General features: G+C 49.2%; 1 long non-coding RNA gene across 1 annotated transcript; it reads left to right on the top strand.

Annotated features, from left to right (window-relative positions):
* Window positions 1-10,048: 10,048 nt before the first annotated feature.
* LOC131839446 (uncharacterized) lies at window positions 10,049-25,117 on the top strand. The gene is made up of 3 exons (XR_009356957.1): window positions 10,049-11,666; window positions 17,651-17,947; window positions 19,453-25,117. It is a non-coding gene; the product is annotated as an uncharacterized LOC131839446 (long non-coding RNA).
* The last annotated feature ends 904 nt before the right edge of the window (window positions 25,118-26,021 follow it).

Genomic DNA, 26,021 nt, shown 5'->3' with positions numbered 1-26,021 from the left:
TTTCTGGATCTAAATACCAGTTTCACGAAATGTGAGAGGATAGTGAAACATGTTCAATGGCCCCGTGAGGGTTCAGCCCACCACGTCAACAGGGAGATCACTCTATAGGATGAAGAACATGGTTTCTTCAGCAAATAAGAGGGCATACACAAGGCAGGAAGGAAGGACCGTTAGAGATTATAAGAGATTTGAGAGGCAGAGCAACCGAATGCAGTGCATGGACCTTGTTTAGACCCTGGTTCGAATAAATGGGCGAGAAAAGGTGTTTTTGAGAAAAGTGAGGAAATTTGACCATGGACTTTGTATTAGATGGTGTTAAGAAATTGTTAATTTGGGGGTACCTGGGTGGCTCTGTTGGTTACAAGTCTGCCTTCAGCTCAGGTCATGATATCAGGGTCCCAGGATCAAGCCCCAAATTGGGCTTCCTGCTCAATGGGGAGCCTGCTTCCTCCTCTCCCTCTGCCCTGCTTGTGTTCTCTCTCTCTGTCTCTCAAATAAATAAATGAAATCTGAAAAAAAAGAAATTATTAATTTTACTAGGTGTGATAATGATACTGAGATTCTCTTTGATTTTTTTAAAGTTTATTGATTTAAGTAGTGTCTATGCCCGAGGTGGGGCTTGAACTCATGATCCCAAGATCAAGAATTGCATGCTCTTCTGACTCAATCAGCCAGGCACCCCCAGGTTCTTTTTTTTTAATAAGAAATGTTCTCACATAAAAGAGAGATATTCTGAAATATTTATGGGTGAAATGATATAATGTCTGGAATTTTCTTTAAAAGGGAGCTTGAGGGGAGGAATGAAATAAGACTAGCAAAATACGGGTGGTTGTGGAAGCTGGGTGATGGACCCATGGGGGTTCATAATGCACTCTCTGTACTTTGAGGGTGTGTTTGAACATTTCCGTAATAAAAAATAAAATAATGAGGGTCTGTGGCTATTCCATTTGTTGGCTCTGGCCCTCCCCCTTCTCTTTCTCCCTCCCTTACCCCCTCCTCCATGTCCCACATTCAGGCCCAGATAACATCTGTTCTCATCAGACACCGCAGTCTGGTTCCATTTTCTGTTCTCCCCCAAACAGCCAGAGAAAGGAGAGGCAGACCTTGACCGGAAGCTGGCCCTGCCCGAATGACATTTGGCCTATTGCCTGGCTTTCCCGAGGCCTACCCTGATTCTTTTGGTTCTGAGCACTTGTTCCTGCTGCTTTGTAACCCAGTGGCACTCTCCCTGTGCACAGTCATTGGACACATTCCTCCACCCACTGACCACCCCCTCCGTCGTCTGTCCAGTAAGAATTTACTGCTCACCTTCTCCGGGTCGGGGGTGGTGGGGGAGTATGGGGAGACATCTCTGTGTGAGAGGTTGCTTACACCGATGCAGGACCTAGCCTCAAGAGGGAGATCAAATCCCAGTCGGGACATATTAAAAACCTGGAGTATCTGGTAATGATGATGAAACAAGACCATGGTGTATAAGGAGGAAGGACTACAATCTGGGGAGCCTACAAGGCAGCAGGGGCAGGAAGATTTGATGTGGGTGTTGATGGATCTGGGTCTTGAGTCGTGAGGCCATCAGAAGGAGCAGCGTGTGTCATGCACTACCTTGCAGACAGGACTAGGGAGACCCTAAGGAAAGGGACCAATGCTGGTTATGGTTATGGGTAATCCTGTTTTCTGTTGTCTACTTATCTCATCTCGCAGGATAAAGGTGAAGTCTGTGCCTAGCATGGTGTCCACGTAAAGCAGAGGGACCTCTTTTCCTCCTTGACTCTGACACTTCTTCCTGAATGACTTTGCAAATTTCTCCCAGAGCAGAGGCTCTGCTAGATGCATTTCCCTTCTCAGTACTGGGCACATAGCAGGCACATCATGAAGACTAGCGACCATTTAGATGAAGAAGTCAATTTTAGGCCAATATTAAGGTGGTTGCATTAAAATCTCGGGTGGCTGGTACGGAGGGATCCCAGAGCCCCATCTTAGATCCTCAGAATCCAAACCTCCAAATAAAGGGCTAAGGAGTCTGTATGTTTTCCTGATTCCCCAGGAGGCTATAAATTGCTGCTGGGTTAGAGGACGAAGTGGGGTTGAGGTGAGTTAAGCACCATGGACAGAACCCTCCCTGCTGCCTCCATCTACTCTCCTCCCTGGGACCAGCTGGGGACAGGCATTCCCTGTGTGTGTGTGTGTGTGTGTGTGTGTGTGTGTGTGTGTCTAACCTGGTGCGGAAGGTCTAATCCTGATCTAAGCCTGGTCTAAGCCTGGTGTGGAAGAGGTGACACCTGTGGTGCTGACTCCCTTGTCTACCCAGCCCTCATCCTTGCTTCAAGAGTGGGTTTCAGGGCAGGCACCAGCCCTGCTGTGGGAGACAGCTCTGACTGCACAGGGAGGGGCCATATAATAAATATTCCCTCCATTTCTTTTATAAGTTGTAAATGACCCCCATACTGTGCAAGCAGCAGAGCATGGAGGCTGAGCTGGTGTGAACAAATTAATCCCCCAAATATGGTTTGAGCACCTACTGTGTTCAAGAGCTGTGCTGGTAGCCAAGGGGCACATAGGAATGAACAAGGTATAGCCGCGGCCCCAAGGAACCGACAGCTTGTCAGACATGGTTCACTGATTGTTAGAAAGGAGAGCAGCCTTGAAGATAACCAGACCCTAGTCAGCAAATGTGTGTACAGGAGAGGCAGACAGGAGAGTGAAATGAACAGATGACTAGTAGCAGAAGCTTCCTGGCGCTGAGATCTGATCCTGGCACAGACTAGCTGCATGGCCTTGTGCAGGCTGCACAGAAACTAGAGCCTCAGTTTCCTAATCTGAGAAATGGGAGTGATGACACCCTCCCCCCCCATTACAGGGCACTTGGGCACAGGGCATCCAGCTCAGTGCCCACGACATAGCTCAAGTGCCACTCATTGTTCATAGACTCCAAATTTATGCCAGGCATGATGCCAGATACCATGAACTAGGTGAATGAGAGCTGTCACCCAAGGATCTTATACTGGGGTGTAGGGCAGAGGTGGTACTTCCTCTCTTCTTCCTAGTCCTTGGCTGGACTCTATTTTCAGCATCCCTTAAAGTGAGGACAACCATGTGACTGAATTCTGACTGATTGTTGTGCTGTACTTGTAAATACGCCCCCCCCCACCCCCACACAAGGGGATCTCTCTCTGTCCTCATCACTGGCTGGCTTGTAGGGACTGTGGGTTAGGGGAGGGCGGAGGACGGAGATGGAGAAACCCAGGACCCCGAATCTCCCCATGGAAGTCTGTCCATCAAATGGCTGTGCTGAATTGTTAGAAGAACCAGAAGCAAACTTGTGTTGGGCTGAGCTCCTGGGTTTGGGATGCTTGTGACAATGCTTACTGGATCCTGACAAATACAGCAAGGTACAATAAACAGGTAAACACACAAGCAGGAGTTCTAGAACATGATGGTGTGATGATGGACATACACAGGGAGGAAATGGTGGATGGTCTTTGGGTCACACATTATCCCTTTGATTTTAACTTCTTCTAAGTTCAACTAATAAACCTTTAGCCCCTCAGTGGTCTGGGTCTGAAACTCTCTTCCTTTGGACATGTAACTTCCACCATTTTACATGGTATGTATACAGCTCATACCATGACCCTGCCTTCTGGATTTTATTTGACGCACCTGCTGACTAGGTTTGTCTTTCATTTGGCCTGCTGGGTTGGAAACCTGTCCCTTCTAGCTATGTTCCTCCCATATCCTCGCCTTCTGGGGTAAAGATCCTAACCTGGGTGTGTTCCTGCCAGCCATGTCTCTCCAGCCCACGGACCCTCCAGCTTTATTCAGTATTCAGGTGACAATATCTTTGCACCTTTCATGACTTTACAGAGGCTGGCTACAGACCATGAGAGAGGAAACACCCAATTTACCAGTCGGTTTGCAAGAGATTCATGTAGTCTGAATCTGTTTTATTTGTATCTGGTTATTTTAGAATTAAATCAAAATCAACTCGAATACATAAGTAAGATGTTTACTGTTCCATTTACTCATTGCTGCATAACAGCTGCTACCCCAAAACTTAGTGGCTGAAAACACTACTTATTTTGCTCATGAATCTGCAGTTTGGGCAGGATTCACGGGACAGTTTGTTTGTGCTCAACCAGGTATCAGCTGGGCAGCTCTGGGCTGGGGTCCGGGTCATCTGGAGGCTCTCTCACGGGTCTGAAACCTGGGTGAGGAAGTCTCAAATTGCTGACATTGTTCTCTACCTCTAAGAGGTCTCTCTGGCCTGACTTTTCTGGGTAGCTGGACTTCTTACCTGTTGTCTCAGGACCCCCAGCCTAGGGGGTTAGGTAGAAGCTGGATTGCCTCTTATGACCTGGCCTAGGAGGGAATGAGCATCACTTCAACAGAAAACAGTAACCAAGGCTGACCCCTAATCAAAGAGGAAGAGTTTGACTCCCCATACCCCTTTTATTTATTTTTTTAAAAAGATTTTATTTATTTTTTTGATGCAGAGAGAGAGAGAGGGAGAGAGAGAGAGACAGAGAGCAAGCACCACCAGGGGGACCAGCAGGCAGGGGAGAAGCAGGCCCCTGGCTGAGCAAGGAGCCTGGTGTGGGGTTCAATCCCAGGACACTGAGATCATGACCTAAGCTGAAGGCAGACCCTTAACCGACTGAGCCACCCAGGCAATGCCTGTGCCCCCTTTAAAAAGTACGTTATTAATTTTTAAAATCGTGTTAAAGCATATATAATAAACGGTGGCATATTAACCACTTTAAATGAACAACTTAGTGACATTAATCATATTCACCATGTTGGGCAGCCATTACCAAAGCTTTTTAAAAAGATTTATTTATTTATTTGAGAGAGAGGGAGAGAGAGCACGAGCGGGGGTGGGGGGAGGGGCAGAGGGAGAGAACTTCGAGCAGACTCTCCAGCGGAGGGTGCAGCCTGATGCAGGGCTTCCCACGATTGATGAGATCATGACCTGAGCAGAACCAAGAGTCGGATGCTTAACTGCTGAGCCACCCAGGGGCCCCAGCAAAACTTTCTTGTAATGTTTAAGTATCATGCCCTCAAGTTTCCTCCATGCTGCTGGGAGCATCAGAGCTCTCTTCCCTTTTACAGCGTCAGACTATTTCTTCCTCTGCGTTTGTCACTTTGTTGATTCACTCATCCATCCACAGACACGCAGGTCGCTTCCGTCTTTTGGCTCTTGTGAATAACGCCGCTGAGAACACAGCAGGTGTACAAATATCTGTTTGCATCCCTGCTTTCAGTTCTTTGGGGGAATATAGTGAGGGTGGAAATGCTGGATCATATGGTAATTCTATGTTTAATCTTCCCGAGGCACGGCAGTCCGTTCCCACAGCAGCTGCACCATTTTACATTCCCACCAGCCGTTCACAAGTGTTTCATTTTCTCCTCACCCTCCCCGCACTTGTTATTTTTCTTTCTTTCTTTTAAAAGAATAGTAGTCCTCCCAGTGGGCGTGAGGTGGTAGCTCCTTGTGGTTTTGATCTGCATTTCTCTAATGGTTACTGATGCTGCGCAGCTTCTCACCCGCCTGTTGGCTGTTTGTACCTCCTCTTTGGAGAAATGTCTTCTCAAGTTCTTTGCCCCATTTTTAATCGGGTTATTTTCTGTGGTTGATGGGCCCTCATTCTTTTTTACAGCCATGTAGTGTTTCAAAGAATAGCTCTCTGTTTTTTTTTCTTTAATTTATTAAACGGGTCCTCTACTGATGGACATTGACATGGTTCCTAATCACAAGCTCTTCAAAGAAACGCTACAATGAATTTTCTTGTACATGTTATTATGTTCACATGCTGAGTGTTTTGAAGGATCATTTCCTAGCAGGAGGACGGGTGAATTAGAGAGAAGCTGCATTTATCATCTAGGTGGATACTCTCCAATTGCCCTTGAGAGAGGATGTAATGATTTATATTCTCTATAGCCCGAGTAGGAGAATAAGGCACAGCTTTAAAACTAACACATATGTTTTCGGCACTGTGCCAAAGATTTCTTCTTCCTTGGGGATGCTAATCTGACATTTCCTAATACTGATTAAAACATTGGCCCAACACTGTGCCCTGTGAAGGGATTTGCAACTTAATTGCATTTGTTCATAAAATGGAATTAATATCAAATCACTTGCCATCAACAAGACTAATTTTTGACCTTGTGCTATGACAAACCTACCCACATTTTATGTTTTACAGATCCATTCAAAGTTAAAAAAAAAAAAGCCGTTATCTGAATACCATTAAGCTGATATAAAAAATCAGACTCAGAGCTCAATGCGTATGCCCATCTTTGAAAATAATACAGAATTTTATTTCTGTCACTTCTTTCCCAGAGGTATAGCCATGAAAATTCACAACTGAAAGTTCTTTGCTCTTATTAATAGTATCTAGCAAGATAACAACTCACATCAGCTATTAACTTAACCTGCACTTTCTAGTCTACATGTAGATTTAGAAGCAAACAGCAGGAGACCTGGGTGGCTCAGTGGGTTAAGCCTCTGCCTTTGGCTCAGGTCATGATCTCAGAGTCCTGGGATCAGGCCCGAGCCCGAGCCCGAGCCCTCCATTGGGCTCTCTGCTTGGCAGGGAGCCTGCTTCCCTGCTTCATGACTCTCTGCCTACTTGTGATCTCCATTTGTCAGATAAATAAATAAACCCTTAAAAAAACGAGAGAGAAGCAAACAGCACCTCTTTACAAAGCCCACACCAAGCCACTTGCTCCTTCAACATCTACTCAAGAAAGCAAGTGAAAATTCCTAGGAGCAAACCAGGATCCAATTAAAACAGATAAATAGATTATGACTACATTAACCACTTTATGTTAATACATGTTCATAAGTAACTAGGCATAGTTTTCAATAAGGGACAATTTTTCGAGGGGGAGATAATTGTAATAAATGAAGAACCAACTTGTAAATAAACTCAGGACAGAAAATGCTCTATGTCCTGAACAGCAATTATTGTAATACTTGTATTAATGCATAGTGAAGACATATGGTAAGTAAAACTTGATGTGCAGGACGGATAAATGGGAAATATTTAACCAATATGGTAAAATCATAGTAAATGCATGTCAACTTTATACCCTGTGCTACTTTGAAGTAGTTTATGCAAACATAAGCTCACTTCTCTTTCCTTGAATATCTTCAAGTTCATTCATTTCAGCCATTCACCCAGCATGAGGATGGATCCCAGGGCACCGAGCATGGCTTGCTTCCTCTGATGACGGCAGTTTCACGATCTCAAATGGTAGGGAAGCCAGGCTGCTCCTCATTTGGTGCCCACATTGAATGTCCAGGACACAGGGGCTTCTTCTCCAGCCCCCCTGACAGTCAGAGATACACACCTGCCCGGAGATGTTTTTTAAAGCTCTCCAGATGATTCCAACCTACAGCCACGTTTGGGACCTCCTGCTTTCTACAGCCAAGCCACAGGTGCCTGACCATCTCTTTGTTCATTCCTTTGGTAACACCAGCATTTATCACACACCTTCTTTGCTAGGTCCTGGGGAGACCAACACGTTATTTACACTCTGTTTTTCCTGGCATTGACGCTTTTGTACTTAAAGACATTTATCTTATTTAATTTTTTAAATTTTATTTTATTTATTTATTATTATTATTTTTTAAATTATTTTTATTTTTATTTTTTAAAAATTTTATTTAAAAAAAAAAGATGTATTTATTAGAGAGAGAAAGGAACCGACAGAGAAGCAGAAGGAAAGGGAGAGAGAATCCCAAGTAGCTCCGTGCAGAGTGTGGAATGCAGTGTGGGTCTCAATCTCACAATCCTGAGATCACGACCGGAGCCAAACCAAGAATTGGATGTTTAACTCACTGTGCCACCCAGATGCCCCAAGACATTTATTTTAAAAAGACACTTTGTAGAATCAAGTGGATGGGCCAGATATATTTTAAGTAACACACATAAAAAAAAAGTATATCAGGGGCGCCTGGGTGGCTCAGTCAGTTAAGCGTCTGACTCCTGGTTTCGGCTCAGGTCATGATGTCAGAGTCATGAGATCAAGTCTCGGGTCTGGCTGCACTCAGAGCAGAGTCGGCTTGAAATTCTGTCTCCCTCTCCCTCTGTCCCTCCCACTCGTACTCTCTCTCTAAAATAAATAAACAAATCTTAAAAAAAATAAGTATACCATTTTTAAACAAGTTACTAGTCTCTAAAAAGTACCTCTTGTATTCTAGTGACATTCACACCACCTTTTAGGAAATCCGGAATTCATTCATTCATTCATTCATTCATTCATTCTCTCATTCTCTCATTCTTATTCATCCATCCCACAGTGGACCCCACACAATACTGGGCACCCTCCCTGCCCTCTTGCTTGACTATGCCTGGTGTCCCTCCAGGAGCCTCCGCACTCCCGAAGTCATTGTCAGCTTCTTCAGGGCTTGGGGCTTTATGTTTCTCCCACAGGAGTCACTCTTCTCTTGGCCCGGGGCAGGGAGCCCTGGAGGCGAGTGAGTGGAGGGGGCTAGCTTGCTGCTCCACTGGTTTGAGTCCCGGTGGGCAGGGCATTCTATCACCACCAGGGGGCACTCCTGCACCACTGCTGGCCTCTTGCCGGGATCCCAGGCTCAGGGCAAGGTGGGCCAGGCAGGAAGGTTAGGATGCTTGGGGAGCTGCTGTGGGGGACCAGGCCTGCCTTGGGAAGAGCCTCCTCGGAGAAGGGGCATGAAAATGGACCCCCGGCTCTCAGATTCTGAGAAAACCACTCCTCCATACACAGCATATCTACCAGGCTCAGCAAAACGTGACCAGCTGGGGACAGCAGCCATCAGTGAAATAATTCTGCCATTTGCTGTAGGGGAAGGTTACCCCCCGTGCAGATCTGAGCCCATCACGAGCACCGGACAGCATGCCTGTGTACGTCAGCCCTTTGCTGATTATTTTCGGGGAGAAGAGAAGAATAGAAAACAGCACGGAGGGCCCCCGGGGACCTCACCTTGGGTCGGGGGCCACCCTGATCCCCACCTTCAGCCAGGAACACGGGTCCTGTGGACTGGGCCTTCTGAAACCGTTCTTCTCCAGTCTCCTGGGCCACAGTTTCCCCTTCCATAGAATGGGACTGAAATCATTTGGGAGCCGGCTGCTTCTCTGGGGTGCGTGGATGAGAAAGCTGCGGCAAACAGCAGAGAGCAGATTGAAACAAAAACGGGAGAAGCGCGAACGGAACTGGGCTTCCCCCCTCCCTGTGCCCCTCCCTGCGGTGGAATCTGTGCACATTTGTCATCTGTGTGAGTGTCTGTGCTTTACCATGCCTTGCTGGAGCTGGTAATTAGGAACCGTGGTGGCTCCTGCCTTGCCCTCCGCGGACTTTTCTCTAATTGTGCTAATCTCTGTTTTCATGCACTTGCTGGAAAATGAGAAGAGCCGCCAGTGGCTCCCAAGGAGGAGAGATGAGGGCTGAGCCCCAGGGCAAGGGGAGGGGAAGGCGGCCCTGCTCCTCCATGTGCTTACGGGTGGCCCTGTTGTGCAGGGTTGGGGGGGGACAGTGGAGGATGCTGTCCCTGTTCCTGGATTCTTATAGTTCCAGGGCCAGGAGGGACATTAATGGGGGAAGTACGGGAGGGTGAGCAGTTTCCTGGGGCGCCCAGAGTGCTGGAAAAGGGGGTGGGGGGAAAGGGGACCCTGACAGGGCTTGGCTCCTAGGGAAAAGACGTGGGGGGCTCCCGTGGAGTGTCCGGGGGTGGGCGGAATGCCTGGCTGGGGTAGGAATGGGGGGCTTGGCGGGGGGGAGGGGTCAGAGAGAGACCCCGATGGCGGGGAAGGACCTGGTGTGAGCGAGCTCAGGGCTGTCGCTTTCTCCTGGACAGGACGCTTCTGTATGGCTTCTCCGGATTTGTCATACCTTTGGGAGGACAGTTCAGTGTGTGTCTCTGTCTAGTATGTTGTCTCTGACTGTGTGTCTGTGTAGGAGAGAGAGAGTGTATGGGTGTGTGAGAGAGAGAAAGAGAGAAGGAGGGAGAGAGGGAGGGAGCGGGGTGGAGCGTTACCGCTGGGGGCGGCTGGCTCTGGTGAATTCGGCTTCCAGCCCTCAAGAGTTTCCCAGCTGAGCCTCTGGGCATCCTGAGTTGGGACCGAGGTGGCCGGTGCAGCTGGAGGCGGGGGTGGGGCTAGCCTACATAGCCGCTTAAGCCCGGACTGCTGGGGCAAAGCGATTAGTGGTGTGTTGTGTGTGTGTGCGTGCATGCGTGTGTGTGCGTGTGTGCGTGTGCGTGTGTGTGTGTGTGTGTGTGTGTGTGTAGGTGGGTGAGACTGAGCTCACAGCTCTTAGTGGCTGCAGGTTTCTCAACTGCCCTGAGAAGAGCCAAAAATTTGCCCGTGGCGTTTCCATCCCTTTCCTTGTGAGATTCACTCCCCGTTGCTGACCTGGATCGCGCATTTACTCCAGGATGCTGGGCTCCTAAATTGCTTCTCTTCCTAAGGGTGCCTCGGCTCTAATGGTGGAATTTCTGTCCGCGTGGGGGTGGGGTGGGGATAGTTTGGGATGTAGGGAGCTTCCTGGCGCTGCCTTGGTGACATGGACAAATTGAGATTTCTGACCTTGTGTTTGACAAATGAGTCACCTGTAATCACACTTATTCTCCCTTGCATAAACCGAAGCAAGAGGAAAAGCTTCCAGCTGCACCACCTGTGCCCGGAGGCTCTTCAGAGGGTTAATTCTAATAAGAGCAGTGAGTGTGAAGTCAGGGGATGAAATGTTCCAGAACTGGTGAGTAAATTCAGTTTCCTACAACACACAGACCTAAAGAAAGAAAGTTCTCAGTGTGAATATGACGGCTGTGGCTGACGGTCAACAGCCCCTCCTAGTGTGTACCAGGCAGCCTGTAAGCCCTTCCCAGGTAGGCCTCCAGAATCCTCAGCTACTGGTGCCCATTTTTCAGATGAAGAAACTAAGGCACAGGGAGAGCCAAGTGCGTGGAGCAGAAATTTGAACCCTGGCTGTCTGGTGCCTTTGCTGTGTCCCCAGCCGCTGTGTCATGCATTGTAGGACATTCATGGAGGGTGGTCACAGCATGGCTGAACTGTGCCCCCCCCCTTTTTTTTTTTTTTTTTAAGACTTTATTTATTTACTTGGCAGAGAGAGAGAGAGAGAGAGAGAGAGAGCACAAGCAGGGGGAGCTGTAGAGGGAGAGGAGAAGCAAGCTCTTCTCTAAGCAGGGAGCCTGATTGTTGCCAGGCTCGATCCCAGGACCTGGGATCATGACCCAAGAGGAAGGCAGATACCCAACCGACTGAGCCCCCCAGGCGCCCCAAAAGTACCCCCCTTGCAGGAGAACTGCAAACCTTAGTTTCACCAGGGAGCTTCTTGCCAACTCTTCCATTTCATGTGGCCAAGACGGAGGAGGAGAAGCTCAGAGGAGAGTTTTACCCCACCTGGCTAGTGTTCTGTTGTTTGCTCTTTGCAATTTGTAAATATTCTGGGGTCCCCTTTGTCTCTACAACAGGCATGCTGTCCAGATCGGTGCCCTGCAGGCTTCGCGGCCCTTGTGTGAAGAGCTCTAGCTGCAGTGATCTGCTCGGAGCGCCCCGGACGCCGTGCTGCGGGGTCTGCTGCGGGTCATGGCCAAGGCTGATCCACAGTGTCTGGGAGCTGGGATTTGAACACTGGTCTTTGGGGCATCATGGCTGCCCGAGACAGAGGTAGGGTGTCTGGGAGTGTAAGAGGTGAGGGTTTCACAATAATTGCAACCTCACAAAGCTTTCATGTATCAGGTCAGATTGTCTCCCATTGTGGATAACAGAGACGAGAAGTAATGGTGGCTTGAACCAGATTAAGGCTTATTTCTCTTTCACACAAAGGATGTCAGGAGGTAGGAGAGTCCAGGGCTGATGGGAGGCTCAACAGCTTTGTCAGAGACCCAGGCTCCTTCTTTTTCTTAGTCCCACCAACTTTAGCATGTGGCTTCCATCCTCAAAGTCACCTCATGTTCCAAGGTGGCTGCTGGATCTCCATCATCACATCTATTTTCTGGGATGGTAGGTATAGACCAGCTGAATGTTTCCCTCTGTCCCAACCTAACAATTTATGCTTGCCTTCATTTGCCTTGCCTTGCTGCAAGGGAGGCTGGGAAATGGAATCTTTCAGCTGGGCACATTGCCATATGAGTTTGTAGTTACTAAGGAAAATGGGAGATGGGGCATGATAAGGGTACTCTGCAGTCTCTGGCCCAGAGTACTGTAGCATCCTATGCACCTAAAAGCGAAGGCTGTCGCTTTTTCCAGGTGCTATGACTGTTTTAGACCAAACAGCTAGAGAGGGTTAGGGGAAGGATCCCTAGCGGTGAGTGCCAGCACACAGGCCCATAGGGGTGTGCTAGTTTGGGGTTTTATCTTCCCCTTAGTGTCCTGGAGTAGTTCCAACATTGGGGGAGGGGTCCTGCTGGACAACCACGGCAGGGTTGGGGGGAGAGAGGAGAAGGCTGCCAAGTAGGGGGCTCTGTGTCTTGCAGGTATGTTCTGGAAGGAACCGTGATGACGGCGGTGGTGGTAGAGTTTGGCACTAGGTTGGAGGTCTGGGTGGTCCCTCTGGAGGGCAGAATGGGGTAGCTTGGAGTCTTGAAGATGTGGGTGACCAGAAGATGGTAGCTTGTCTAGGAAGACCTCTTGACACTCCTGTAGGCCCAGCCCCAGGGGGCCCAGGTCCAGTGACCAAGTTCATGCACACAACCCCCTCATTCTGCCAGGCCCTGGGAGGGGGTCTCAAGGGTTGTGACAATCCAAGGGAACGTTTCACTGCCCAAGGCATCTTCACCTCCTTATCACACTGATTCTCCCCACAGACTGGTAGAGATTCTTTCCTTTTTACAGATAGGGAAACTGAGGCTGAGAGTGGGTAAAATAAAGGCTCAAAGTTACACTGTGGCAGAGCTGGGCTGGGGCCCACATTCTTTGAATCTCAAAGGGGAGAAGGGATGGTCTGAAAACACATTGCAGATGTAGCGTCTTTTCACTTCATTTTTACTCTAACTTTTATAATTTACACACAGGAAAGGAAAGTGTAGATTTTAAGTGTATACTTCAATGAATTTTACCTGTTTGTCAAACATTCCCAGCACCCCAGAAGGTTCCTTATGTCCCTTCCTAGTCACTAACCTTTCCTCTCTCAAAGGGCAACCACGATCTTGACCTCTATCACTAGAGATTAGTTTTGCCCATTCTTACCCTTCATGTAAACAGTCATGCAATGTATTCTTTTTCTTTTGGCTTCTCAGACTTAGCCTGCTTGTGAGATTCATCCTGCTTGGGGCATATATATCTGTCGCTGGTTCTTTTTATTGCTGAGTAATATTCCACTGTGGGTTATGCTACCATTTGTCTATTCATTTTTTTAAAAAAGATTTTTATTTATTTATTTTAGAGAGAGAGAGAGAATGAGTGAGAGACAGAACACAAGCCAGGAGGAGAGGCAAAGGGAGAAGCAGACTGTCACTGAGCAGGAAGCATGATATGGGGCTCAATTCCAGATCCCTGGGAAGGCAGATGCTTAACTGACTGAGCCACCCAGGACCCCCACCTATTCATTTATCTATTGGCGGACATCTGGGTTGTTTCCCGTTTAGAGCTGTAATGAACAAAGGTACAGTGAGCCTTTGTGTTCACATCTTTGTGTAGACATATGCTTTCACTTCTTTGGGGCAAGTACCTAGTTGTGGAACGGTTGGGTCAGGGAAGAGATATATATTTAACTTTGTAAGAAACTATCAAATAGTTGAATCATGGCCACTCTCACTGGCTGTGTATCTTTCCTATATTTGATATTTTCAGTCTTTTCAATTGTAGCCATTCCTACGGATGTGAATGATAGCTTATCGTGGTTTTAATTTGCACATCTCTGATGGTTGATAATGTTGAGTGTCTTTTCATGTGCATATTGATTATTGCATATGGTCTTTCATGAAATGCCAGTTTGTGTCTTTTGCCTATTTAAAAAAAAAAGTGAGTTTTTTTCTTATTAATTTGCAGTTCTTTATATATGTTGGATACTAATCCTTTGTCAGATTTATGTATTGAAATATCTTTTCTGCATTTGTGAATTGGCTTTTCTTTCTCTTAATGGTATCTTTTGATGACTATAACTGTTAGTTGTAACAAAGCACAATGTACCATTTTCCTCTTATGTTGTTTTGTGTTCCACTTAAGAAAGCTTTGCCCTCCCAGGTGGAGTCATTTTTAACACATGACTCCACCTGGCCTCACGCCATCTGTTTGCTCTCTTTGCAGCCTCATCTTCTACTAGAAGTGCCTCTCAGGAGTAGGGGGTGAGGAAGGCTGAGCTGGGATGAAAAATTTGATAAAATGCAGGGTTAAAAGCCTGGATTACTTGCCTCCCCAGGACAAGAGATTTGTGTGCCTCCCCAGGACAAGAGATTTGTATCCCTGACCCCTTCCTTTCCCCCCTTGTGGATTTGGGTTTATGCTGCCATGCAAGATTAAAACCAAAGAGATTAAAAGATTACCTCTGGCAGGGAAGGCAAATTCTGCCTCTGCTCCTGGAGTCAGCAGAGAAGGTGTTGGCGGGGAGGTGGAGTGCTAGTGATGGACCTTCTACTTCCTCCTCTTCTGGGGAGGCCTGGCCAGGTCCACCCTTACCTTTCCAGGTCTCAGTTCTCAAGTTGAAGAGCAGGTTGGGGAGCTGAGCTGGATAGTGAGCACCAACATAGGCTTTAGTGGGTTCACAAAGGGTGGCCTGCAGACCAGCCATCCCAGCATGGGATAGTAATGTGTTAGAAACACAAACATCAAGCCCCACCCACACCTGCTGAGGAAGAAGCCCCGGGGAGTGGGGAGGAGGGGCAGCAACCTGGATTTTTAAAAGCCCTCCTGGGCATTCTGATGCACACAAAGGTCTGTGTATGGGGCACATTTAATTACGGTTAACAATTGCTAATTTTTAGAGCATCTAACTGTGTTCATCAGTGACTCTTCTAAAGAGTATATACCCACTCGCCTGTCATGGAGGTACTATTACTCACTCCACCTTACCCCAAAGGAAACTAAGACACAACTTGCCCAGGGTCACACAGCTACTTAAATGGCTGAGCCTGGATTTAGACTTAGGGAGGCTGGCTCCAGGCACTGAGCTTACTGACCACTGTTCTTATAGTTTTGAATTCCCAGCACTGTGCACCCTGGTCCCTCACTGAAGTCCACGGTCTTCATCAGCTGCTCCAAGGAGTGATCGCTCCAAAGGGCTGACTGCCTTGGGGACCCCTGGTTCTCAAGGTTCTTTCCCAACCTCCCCGCAGGGTCCGCTGAGTCTGCTTACACCACGCAGGACTGCTTCCCACTTCCTCTTCCTGCTTCCTGGGGAGGTGGTGGCTGGGAAACCCCTGGGCTGAGGGTGAGGGAAGTGGGTGTTTTGAGGTGACCCCAGCTACACTGTCAGCCGGACCCAGAGACAGAGGTCTACGGCATGCTGGGTGAAACGCATTCACGTCCTGGGTCATTTCTCTGTTCAGTATTTAGTGATCCCAACCAGAGAGAAGTAGAGGCCAGCAGAAAGCCAGAGGCACAGAGAAGGGGGTGAAGGAAGAAGAAATGTGTCCATTAATTTTATGATTCTTCCTATGAGCCCCCTCCTGTGCTAGGGATGGTCAAAAATACCTACCCTGATGTTGGAAAGTAATCAAGGAAGAGCCAGGGCCCAGATGGGGAGGCAGATTCATGGGGACCGTGCTGGGGAGCTGGAGTGAGCATGCTGGGTGGGAGAGGGCAATCTATCACTGTTCCCTGGGGGAGCAGGAAGGCTCCTCCCCGCCAGCCTGGCCCCACTGGGGGGCAGGCTTGCCCTGCCCTTGGCCAGCTCACCAAGGCTCCTGCTCTCAGGGAGGGGTGGCATTCCTTGGGGTGGCTTGGGGGGCTCTAGCATTCGCCCCACTCAACTTTTCTGCCCCAGTTTTTTTGGATCTAGAGCCCCTTCGAACCTTTGGGTGAGGGCAAGGGCGGTCAGGGGAAGAGGAAGGACCCCCAGATAGAATCCAGGACAAGTCCCTTCTCTGCGACTCATCTTTGTCATATGCAAAATGAGGGCATCAGCCCAGCCAGACCAGCTGCAGGGGGTGGTCGTGGTGGTAAAAGGGTCTGTCTCAGGTGGTCAAGCTCTGTCCCACCTGAGACAGGTGTGAGGTTGGCCTCCCATGGCCTTGCTCCCAGACGTGTGCTGGGCTGTGCATGCGGAGGTGTGTGTCTGGCACACAGGGGTGGCCACAGCCCAGGGTCCCTGCGGACAGGCGTGTACCCCTCTACATCTACGTGATGGGTCCAAAGCTGTGGGGACACACGTGGTGCATGCGTGTGTGTGTGTGTGTGTGTGTGTGTGTGAAACCACACTGATGGCCTGAGCTGCTTGTAATCCCTTTACTCCTGCCAGCTGGGGAGGACCCTTCTGGGGTGCTGGAGGGGGTGTGGCTGGGTGCTTATGCCCGGGCCCTATCCAGCTGGTTATTTATTGATTAATTCCCCCGCCGGCTGATGGATGCCGAGCCTGTGCCAGGCGCAGGCCCTGGGCTGATTTACATAATTAAAAACCATCAGTAACAGAGCCAGGCCTCACACGCCAACTCCTTCCTCTGGCATGACAACAGGCTGAGCCTCTGTCCTCCGCCCCCGCCCTTGCCTCTGAACCCCAAGGCTCCCTCGCCTCTCTGACTCCCCCGCCCCGGCCTGCCCCAGGTCAGCCCACCGGCCGGGCCACTCCGTATCAGCTCCTGCCCATTCTGGGATGGAGAGACTGTAGCGTTCTGGGATTCTCGAGTCACTGGCTCCGAGATTCTATTAGCCCATGGTTGTAAGGTTCTTTGATGGAGAGTCTCAGATTATAAGATTCAGCTGTGATCCTCCAAGTATGTGATTTTTCAAGAGTCTATTACTCTATGTGACAAAGGAGAAAAATGTTTGCTCTCAGCAGTCCTGCCTGCTCTCGAGCGGGTGGGGCTGCTCTTGGGAGAGCCTGGCTTTCCGTGGAGGCCGCCATGGTGGGTGGGATGTGTCCGTCACTGCTTTACAGAAGGAAGGAGCTATTTGTCTTGGGCTGAAGGCTAGGGGTGGGGGGGGGGAGGGGAGGGTGTGCTGGGGGTCTGGGCAGAAGGAAGGAGGACCCAGGGACACATTGGGGAGGGGCAGGGAGATGTCCCTGGGGGAGGCCTCCCCTCTAAGAGGGGCTTCAGAAGATTCTGGATTCTGCGGAGTGTGTGATGCCAACCCCCTGGCTGGTGCTGCTTCCAGTGTCTTCAGAAAAGGCTCTCACATTTAGAGAGGTAGTTTGGGGTGACTTGCGTGGACACCTCCCCCTCCGGCTGTGTGATCTTGGGAAGCTACTCACCCTCTCTGAGCTATAGTTATCTTCTCACCTGTGAAATGGGGCTTGCTATAAGGATGAAGTGTTAATCCATGTGGTGGGCTTAGTAGTCGGCCAGCATATGGTGCACCCCTCATGAGCAGCTATTATTGTGTGGGAGTGGGTGTTTTGGGGAGACCTTCAGTGAGCTTGTTAGACTTGGTGGAAGCAGAGACTCACTGGGCTCTCTGGACAGGAGGGCTGGATCTGCTCGTCTGCACAGGCTGGCTCCCAGTGAGGCCGGTGCTCAGACGATGTTTGTGCCATGAATGATTTTCTCTTCTCTCAGTCCTTCTCGAACATGGTGCCGGCCTCAGCCAGCTCTCAGCCACTTCCCCTCCAGCTGCCCTTCTTCCAAAACAGTTTGGGGAAGACACGGCTGACTGACCCCACACCCAATGCCGTGGCCTGGAGGTGCACCCACAGACTGTACCCCACAGTGCCTCACATCAGTCTGGGCACAACAGGACCTCAGCACCTCAGTGTCCTGCTCCAGAACCGTGGAACTGAAGACCCACAGAGCAGCCTTGCACCCTGCCGTGACACCTTGGGCTACATCACGGCACAGGTGAACCACCAATCCTAGGTAATTAAGAAATGATTTGTCATAATTTAAAAAAATCTAAATAAAATATGTTTAAAGTTAATGGTAGAATGTAGGATGGTACAGCCACTTTGGAAAATAGCTTGGCGGTTTCTCCAGAAAAATATCGAGGGGTGTCTGCGTGGTGCAGTGGGTGAAGCATCCGACTCTGGGTTTGGGCTCAGGTCAGGATCTCACAGGTCGTGGGATCAAGCCCTGCATGGGGCTCCGGGCTCGGTGGGGAGTCTGCACAAGGATTCTGTCTCCCTCTTCTTCCCCGTGCTACTCACACATGCTCTCTACAGTGAATGAATGAATCAAAAAAAAAAAAAAAAAAGATCCTCTCTCTCCCTCTCCTTTTGCCCTCCTCCCCCATGCTCATAAGCTCTCTCTCTCTTAAAAAAAAAAAAGGGAAAAATAGAATTACTATGGGAGCCAGCAAGTCTGCTCCCAGGTATAAACTCAAAGGAGTTTGCAAGAATCCTGAAAGCAGAGACTCAAACTCACCCCGAAATTCACACAGCGTTATTCACAAGAGCCAAAAGGTAGAAGAAACCCAAATGTCCATCAGATGATGAATGGCTAAGCCAATTACGAAACAGACATAAACATACCAAACGTGTAAAACAAACACGTGCCATGGAAGCTTATTCAACCTTAGAAAAAGGAATAACGTTCTGATCCGTGTTACCACATGGATGAACCTTGAAGGCCTCATGCCAAGTGAGAGAAGCTAGACACCGAATGACACATTCTGGAGGATCCCACTTGGGTGAGGCGCCTGGGAGAGTCAAATCCATAAAGACAGAAAGTGGAATGACGGTTCCCCGGGGGCTGGGGACAGAGCGTTGGTGTTAAATGGGCACAGGGATTCTGCTGGGGAGGATCAGCACGTCCTCGAGATGGACAGCGGCACTGGTCACATAAGGCTGGGAATGTGTTTGATGTCACTGCAATGTACACTTAAAAATGGTAAATTTGGGGGACGCCTGGGTGGCTCAGTGGGTTAAGCCGCTGCGTTTGGCTCAGGTCATGATCTCAGGGTCCTGGGATCAAGTCCTGCATCAGGCTCTCTGCTCAGCAGGGAGCCTGCTTCCCTCCCTCTCTCTCTCTGCCTGCCTCTCTGCCTCCTTGTGATCTCTGCCTGTCAAATAAATAAATAAAATCTTTTTAAAAAGTGGTAAATTTTGGGCCCCTGGTGGCTCAGTGGGTTAAGCCGCTGCCTTGGGCTCAGGTCATGATCACAGGGTCCTGGGATCGAGTCCCGCATTGGGTTCTCTGCTCAGCAGAGAGCCTGCTTCCCCCTCTCTCTCTCTGCCTGCCTCTCTGCCTCCTTGTGATCTCTGCCTGTCAAATAAATAAATAAATGAAATCTTAAAAAAAAGTCTATTTTTAAAAAATGGTAAATTTCATGATGTATATTTTACCACAATTGAAAATTGCCTTCATTTCACTGGAAGAGATCACTGTGTAATCCCCTGTCTTTATTTTTTATTTTGATTTTCCAGACCCTCGTGTTCCAGGCACATAGTAGGTCCTCCATCATGTCTTGCCAAGTGGATGAAGGAGCCAGGCCTCCCCATCTGGCCCAATGACAAGCTAGCTCGTTCAGCAGCTCATGGCTCCCATCCAAGCATCTGCTTCTCTTGATTTCACTGGAGCAGACAACCCATCGCTCAGCCACAGGTTGGTGGGGACAGGTGCCTGATGGTGGGGAGATGGTCCTGGGCTTTGAGGATTGGACACAGCCCCCGAGTTGATGAAGAAGCGATTTCGCACGGAGGCCTCTTTCTGGTGTTGTCAGAAGGGAAGATGCCACGCTTGGCACTCTCCTGAGCTGGAATGCTGTCAGAACCAACCGCCCAGACCCCGCTTTGGTTGCATTTCACGCCGGAAGACATTCCTTCTTGTTCGGCAGCAGCTCTTGGATGTGGCTTTTAATATGCTCGCTGCCGGGTCATCGATTTCTCCCGACAAGCGGTGGAAAGAGTCGTCAGGGGCTGGGACAGTCGGGCTGTTGGGGAATCAAGAAATTTGCCCCACAGTCAGTCTTGCAAAAACCCTGATATCTTTTTATCAGATGTGAACATTTGATGGAGCCCGATTATTCTAGATGCTGACTGTACAGACAAGTCATGTTTCTTAGAATCAAAGGAATGGTTTTCGTTGGCGTTATTGGGTCACAGAGAAAGACTGTGAATCTTGGCCCTCATTACAAGCAAAAAACAAACAACTTGCTGTACACCTTCATTCAAGAGCGAGCGTGGCTCAGGTTGGAAAAGCAGACTTTTGTTCAGCCCATCTCTTTTGACAGCTGGCTAAAAAAACGTCCACTCAGTGGCCTTGGCTTGATTGCACTTGTAATATTCTCAATTTCTCTCGGCACTGAATGAAAATCTGGAAGCACATTGTTGCCTGCCAGCTGCTCACTGTGAATCAGCTCTGAGCACTGGCATTCCCAAGCAAGTGCCTCCATCCACGTAGCTCTGCCCTTCCTAGCAGCCTACATGGCAACGGAGAGTCGGTCCTCACCTCAGTGCCCCTTCCAGTCCACGTCGTGGCTCGCAAATAATGAACTTAACCAAGGAACGAGGAGGACAGAGGACTCCTCTGCAGCACCAGTGTTAAGGGATGGACAGGACCAGAAACATCATGGAGGATGTCTCCCTCATATACGTACAGATCAGGCTGTGGCTGTTTGGAAAAAATCCAACCACAGATGTTTTAATAAATAAAGATGCATTCCTGAGAATATAGATCTGTTATTTAAAAAAAAGCCTGAATAACAGAGATTTAAATAAGATAGATGTTTATATCTCTCAGATATGACAGTCTGGGCATGGTGTGACCAGTACTGATTGGTTGCAGTTTTTCATTGAATTACCTGCCTTCCTCTATCTGCAGTTGGCTCCGCTGGCTGGTTTCAGAAGGCTGCTCCAGCTCCTGCCATTGCAGCCACTGTCCAGCCTGTGGGAAGGGCAGAAAAACAAAGGAGAGGTATGTACTTTTCCTTTCGAGGGCTCGAATAGGAAATAGCACACCTCATCTCTGTTCACATTTCACTGGCTAGAATCCAGTCATATGGCCACACCCATCTGCAGAGTAAGCTGGGAAATGTAGTCTTTATCTGGGCAGTTATGTATTCAGCAAAATTTCCATATATCTATATCTATATGGAATATATATACATATAAATATATACGTATATTTATTTATTTTAGAGAGAGGGTGTGTGGGAGTTACATGTGAGAAGTAGTGGGGAGGGATAGGGAGGCACAGAGGCAGAGGGAGAGAATCTCAAGCAGCCTCCATGCCTGTCGCAGAGCCCAACATGGGGCTTGATCTCATGATCCTGAGATCATGACCTGAACCAAAATCAAGAGTCGGACACTCCACTGACTGAGACACTCAGGTGCTCCCACATTTCTATTTCTGCAGAAGAAAAAGAGAGTAGATATTAGGGGACAACCAGAGGTTTCTTTATTCACCTAATGAATAGGGATGATAAAGCAGAGAACAAGACAATGAACATCCTGTTTCTCATGGACTTGACCCTCGAATGGGAGGACAGCGAGAGGAGAAGTCTTTTGAGGAGGAGGGAGTGGTCCGCTGCGTCCACTGTGGCTGTTTTCCTCCCCCAACAAGAAGCCCGGAGGTGGGACAAGGTGACTATCACAGCTGGCTCCAGCGTTATGTCCGTGTTCCAGGCGAGGAGACGGTGGAAGAAAGGCCCACCATGCATCGGACTTCTTTAAAAGGAAAAAAAAAACTTCCTTGGAAGCCCACCAGCGGCTTTCTGCTTCGATCTCATTGGTCAGAAGAGGCTTGCCTGGCCACCCCTAGCTGCAAGGGAGGCTGGGAAATCAGGATCAGAATTCTCAGGATGGGCTGAGCACTGGACGTATTGCCCCTGGTTCAGCTAAGAGAAAGAACGAGACGTCTCTACGAGGCAAGCGCCTATGAATAATGCCTCTGTGCTTTTGGTCCCTTCTCTGCCTTTAGGGATGGACGTCATCAATTTTGTGCTGGAAAGCTTTATTTCGTGCTTGTTCTAGAAACACGCCAATGGTTCCCCAGAGCGATGGCTTGATTGTTTTATGGGGGGAAAGATGGGCAAACTTCAGAGGCTCCTCGCCACCACCGGCCATGCCGACATGAGAGACCCCATGCTGGCCATAGGCATGATGTGGTTTCAGTTCCAGTTATTTCGGTTGTACATTCTATTTTTACTTTTTCCTCTTCCCCTTGTGCAAAATCCTACCTTTCCAACCCAGCACATTTCATAGGCACATCAAAATCTGAGCCATGGTGGATGGTTATGCCTTATTGGGGAATATAGAATTTTCATTAATAGTTTCATCCCTACTTGATTGGTCCGACAAACCATTTTTGTCTTACCAATCCATTTTTGTTATCCGGGGTGGTACGCCAATAGCAAATGCGTTCAAGGGCTTCTTACGCCCCGAGCGCTATTTTGAGGGCTTTGTATATATTGTGATGGTTTGAAAACATGCTCCCAGTTTGGGGGGACACTTTTATTACGAAGTGGCATCTATGTCCTTCCCCTTTAATCTGGGCTGGTGTTAGCGACTCACTTGTCAGCAGTGGAAAGCAGGGGAAGGGATGACTTGTGATTGCCAAGGCCAGGTAGGAAAAGGCTGTGTAGCTTCTGCCTGGTTCTCCCGGGACACTTGTTCTGGAGGAAGCCCAGTTCCCTGACGCTGCCATGATATAGGTAAGCAGTTTGGTCACCAGCTTTAGCACTGCCAACCTAGGACAGACACCGGGCGCCAGCTGTGTGAGTGAGCCATCCTGGACATGCTGCATAGTCCCCCTGGGCCATCAGATGACAGCCGTCCCAGAATGCATCTGACGGCACCCCCACGAGAACCCCAAGCACAAGGTGCTCAGCTGAGCCCTTCCCGGATTCCTGACCCATAAAACTATGAGCAGAATCAAATGGTTGTTGGGTTTTTTCCCCACCACTCGAATTTTTAAGCCAGAAAAGGAACCGAAGACATAGAACTAATTTAGTCTCAAATTTTCAGGTAAAGACACGGAACCCCAGAGAGAGAAAGCAAGTTGCACACGTTTTCACGGCAGAGGGAAGAGACGTGTGCTGGCAGGCTGATTCAAATATTCTGCCTCTTGACCATAAGGGAATGGGGAAGCAAAGTTAACAAACGAGTAGTAACATACAAAATGCAAAAATGTGGGCTGGCCAGGCTAACAGCACTCTGTTGAGGGAAAGTGGGTCTCTTTGGACCCGCCATCCCGGATGGATGGACTTTGGAAAACACATAGCCCTTTTAAGAACCCAGTGATTTCTACAAGATCGTCATTAATTTCCCATTTCAAATTTGCACAATGTAAGTGGATGAAATTCTTCCACTTGTTCTTTTGTCCTCTAAAAACTCCACGCCGCCTAGGGACGTCAGGGTTTTGAGACTGCATGAGGGAAACCCTGACCCCTTGCCTTGTAGCATCTCAGGTGTGGGAGCTGAGAAGCTTCCCGACAAAAAAACATTAAAGTCATAAAATTAAAGGATGCAATTTAACTGTTGGAAGCACCTTGGAGTTCATCTCCTTCAGCCTTCCACTCGGGGCAAGACCAGGACAAGCCACGTGCAAAGCAACCGCTCAATGGGATGGTCCCACTGATGCCAGTGGGCAGTTGGTGATGAATGGCTGGGGACCCATAGAGAAAATATGGCCATCATATCACAGGGTCCGGCTCATCACTGAGGGCTGAGAATTGGGTCAGTTTCATGGGCATGTGACCCATGCGGTCACTCTTGCCTTGAAGGATCCCATACTTTAATGTCCTGTCTCACTGCTTGAAATCATTTTTGAAAGAGGGGTTCCACATTTTCACTTGTCACTGGAGCCTGCAAAGTGTGAAACTGGTCCAGGATGGAGAGGTCTGACAGCTGGCGCAGGAATGAGCATTTCAGGGGAGAAGGGCAGGGAAAGCCTGGGAGCCAGAGGCAAGGGGTCACTTGCCCAAGACCACTTTTCAGGCAGTGACAACACAAGAAACTGAACCCAGTCTTGTTGGATTTCATGGCACTTGGTCTTAAACACTTTGCTCTCCTATTGCCTGGGACAGACCTCTCTCGCGAGCTGCCTTCTCAACTATTCCTACAATCTCAGCCTTCTCTTCCAGGGAGCCCTCCTGGATTGCTCTTGCCTAGTCAGACTTGCCATTCCCTCCTTCCGTCATACTTCCTACCTGGCTAAGCCACGGTCCTTGTGCCAGTCTGTGTCCTTTCCATGCCCCTCCTGGCTAGAGTCTGCTGTGACTTCCAGGCCCCCAGGCCAATCTGGATAGGGCCTCGAACCCGCAAGAATTTGGGGGCTCAATCTTTTTGCTGTAAACCTTACATGTAGATTCCACGGTGCAGTCTTTCTCACCTTCCCATCCCCAGAGCTGGGCTCCTGCCTCAGTTTCCCTGTCTAAAACTCCAAGGAACTGTGGGATAATGGGAGTCAGACAGGCCTGGTTCATATTCTGTCTTGCTACTCACTCTAAAGAAAGCAGCTCAGCCTCTGCAAACCTCAGTTTCCCCATCTGTCAAGTGGGAGTATATCCTACCTTACCCAAGTGCTCAAGGTTGGCAACATCAGTGACGTGGACATCACGTACCCACTGATATACAGGGATGACAAGGGCATCGCAGCTCTGCAGCATCTCCCCGTCGCACGACCCATGATGTGAGAAAACATCAGACAAGCCCCAAGGGACAGGGTATAGAATCCCCGACCGGTACCCTTCAAAACTGCCAAGGTCATGAAAAGCAAGAGAAAAAATGAGAACCTGTCACAGAGCAGAGAAGACTAAGGGGGTGGCATGACTGAACGCAATGTGGTCTCGGGGCAGGATGCTGGAGCAGAAAGAGGACATTAGTGGACACACGCGCGAACCTAAGTGAAGTCCGGAGTTTAGTTCTGAACGTACCAGCGCTAGTTTCCTAGTCTTGACAAACAGACTGTGGTTACGTTAGCATCACGAGAAGCTGGGTGAAGCACACACAGCCCAATTCTCCTGGGTTACCTTGGCCTTTTTTCTCGAAACCTAAATTTATTCCAAAATAAAGGTGTTGGTTAAAAACAAACACAACCGGCCCTGCTGTTACTGCTTTTGTCTGCCCAGGGCCGTCCTCCATTCTTCTGCGGACAGGCCCTCCCCTGGTGACAAGGGTGGGAATACCCGACCCAAGCTGGGCCATTAATTTGCCCTCATCATCCTGGCCACAGGGATTGGTCCAGGGGGTAAGCATGTGACCCAGGCTGGGCCAATGAGAGTCTTTCCCTAGAATTGTTCAGCTTGAATCAGGAGGAAAAGCCCTCAGTCTCCGGGTCAGTCTGGGAGGCTGCCAGCCTGGGCTTAGGGGGTGCTCCTGTTTCCACTGCAGGGTGCGGGGGCACTATGGCTTGAAAGAACTAAGCCAGAGAGAGAGAGAGAGAGAGAGAGGAGGTTGACGGCCTTCAAGATGGCTTCCTCCCCCTTCCCAGTCGTCCTCCAGCAGAGCCTCCCCAGCCTGCCCTGTTCTGGCAGCCAATGTATCTTTCTTTGGAGTTTAAGCCAGTTCCTACTGGGCGCGAGTTGGGTTTCTGTCACTTGCAACCAAAGAGTCCTGACTGATACCTTCCACTCAAATTGCTGTGAGGATTCCATGGGTTTATGCAACCAGGCACGAAGCAGGCCCCCTGTGAATGGTGAAGGAGGCAGGTATCCTCTCCAAGGAGTCTGGGGCCTGCCCTGAACTGAACTCCCGCCTGCTTGGCCGTGGCTCCCCTCCTGGTTCCCCCAGAGCCCCCTGACGTCGCACACCTTCCCACCTCCAGGCTCTGCTAGGGGCCTCTTCCTCCAGGCTGGGAGCTGAGTGTGCCACCGATTGGGCTCTGCTCTGCGAAAGGCACCAGAGGGCAGGAGAGGGACCTGGGCCTCTGGCAGAAAATTTCCTCCGCAGAAGTAGAGGGGAATCCCCACACTGACCTGGTCAGACCCAGTAAAACCAAGAGGTAGCTGGTGTTGGGGGATGTGGAGGCTTGTCTAGCGCCTGTTGTGAGGACG

Source organism: Mustela lutreola, chromosome 8 (assembly GCF_030435805.1).
Source record: "Mustela lutreola isolate mMusLut2 chromosome 8, mMusLut2.pri, whole genome shotgun sequence".
NCBI classification, from domain to species: Eukaryota; Metazoa; Chordata; class Mammalia; order Carnivora; family Mustelidae; genus Mustela; species Mustela lutreola.
This window is presented reverse-complemented; position numbering and strand designations above follow the sequence as displayed.